General features: G+C 35.8%; 1 long non-coding RNA gene across 1 annotated transcript; it reads right to left on the bottom strand.

The window, feature by feature from the left end:
* On the bottom strand, positions 1–1,069 carry LOC133444614 (uncharacterized). Its single transcript, XR_009782727.1, has 4 exons — positions 1,044–1,069; positions 275–346; positions 127–172; positions 1–36 (listed from the first exon to the last, which is right to left on the bottom strand). It is a non-coding gene; the product is annotated as an uncharacterized LOC133444614 (long non-coding RNA).
* Between the last annotated feature and the right edge of the window lie 940 nt (positions 1,070–2,009).

Here is a 2,009-nt window from a genome sequence, read left to right as displayed (position 1 = left end):
CTCTGCTGCTGCGCTCCAACACTGATCGATGTCCTTCTGCAACAAACCAACATTCAACACCTTTCACTGGATCTGACAAACACCTTAAAAATGGCTCATTCCTCCCTGCTGTAAGTCTGATCTTACGTGCGCCTTTCAGGTATAAGATGGCCTGAGGAGTCCAGCTTCTTGTCTAGAAAAAAAAACATGAAAAAATATGGGTTAATCTAATTTGGAGACATGAAAATATGAAGAAAAAAAAGGCCGGAAAAATATTCTACTCATACTGTTGTACCTGTGAAGCAGTCAAACACTGAGATACCAATGACATCACAAGAAATAGGATTTTTAGAGACATTGTTGAACTCTGCAGAGATAGAAGAATAGTTAAAAAGCATCATATTAATAATTATAAAGTAAAAGAAGATCATTAATAATACTTTTTATGAGTATAGCTTTAAAAACATCAGTCTTGCAAGAACAAATAAAGGTATAAACACAAACCATTTTTTTTAACCTTTACTTACCCAGGCAAGCAATTTAAGAACAAATTCTTATTTAAAAATGCAGCCTGAAATAATATATATATATATATATATATATATATATATATATATATATATATATATATATATATATATATATATATATATATATATATATATACGGTATATATATATATATATACGGTATATATATATATGATAAAATATAGCATAGTTACAGGCACATTTAAATCCTTATAAATTAATTTATCATAAAGATTTGTACCATATGAGGATATTTCAAAGTACAAGCTGCTATATTAAGACACAGGCTACTGCATAAGGATATAATATCAAAGTTATAGATATATATTTATAGAAGAAGTTATATTTATTCCCAGTACTGTTAAAAATGTCTTCTTACCTCTGAGTTATAGTGTTATTAATTAAAACTTTGCAGTATAGTCCTTATGAAGTTTAAATCTAACCTTAAACACTGTAAATCGTCGAAATTTATCACTTAACTCTGGGATATTGTGGGAAAAAAGCCAACATTTAACAAGAATCACAATAACTTACCGCTGAGTTTCTTAGTTGCTCCGCTGTAGACTGGAGGTTGATTAAAAGCTCAGTCCCTGCAGACACATCACTTGAGCAGCAGGGCAGATATTAAACTGCACCAGTGACGAGGCCATTATGGTGGTTTGATGGCATCACACCTCAGACTCCAGCCGACGGGGTGACAGGTTGCTGCTGAAGCCGTCTCTGCGCGTTAATCGCAGACCCCGGAGACAGGTTTGAACTTTGGTGAGCCCGTCGTGCAGAGCGGAGCATCTTCACAGGGTCACCTCGGGGTCACGTCACCGGGGACATGTTAAGGCTGATTTATGGTTCCGCGTTACACCAACGCAGAGCCCACGGTGCGCGTCGCCGCGTACCCTACGCCGTAGGCTCTGCGTTGGTGTAACGCGGAACCATAAATCAGCCTTTATGAATGAGTCTGATGTGATGACAGCGTGGGTGCAGACGCCTGCAGGAGGTCTGAGTTGATGCCATCCCATAAAAAGATGCACGACTGAGATACCGCCACGGGGTTTGCTTGTATCCTGAAAATGGCAAAGATTTGTGTTAAAATTACACTGAAAAAAAAATAATAATCTAAGCGCATGTAAATATTACCAGTACTCGAGTTGTAAAAAGAAATCGGGGGGATGGTGGATTTTATCATATGGGGACAGATAATTTGTGCTGATTACAAATAATATAATATATTACAAATAATAGCACTGACCAAAACACCTGCAGAAATACTGCAGGAATGACAGCAGTTAAATGCAGCCTTTTGTAAGCTTTAAATATCCACTGGGCTTACATCAAATACATCAAAACACAACAATAAAAAACACTTTTCTGAACTTATCAATATGCCTCTGTCCTTCACAGGATAAGTAAAATGGATCACTGCAAAAACTCAAAATCTTAACAAGAATATTTGTCTTATTTCTAGTTAAAATGTCTCATTTTAGTAAAAAAAAATCTCATTAC

Source organism: Cololabis saira, chromosome 5 (assembly GCF_033807715.1).
Source record: "Cololabis saira isolate AMF1-May2022 chromosome 5, fColSai1.1, whole genome shotgun sequence".
Classification (NCBI taxonomy): Eukaryota; Metazoa; Chordata; class Actinopteri; order Beloniformes; family Belonidae; genus Cololabis; species Cololabis saira.
This window is presented reverse-complemented; position numbering and strand designations above follow the sequence as displayed.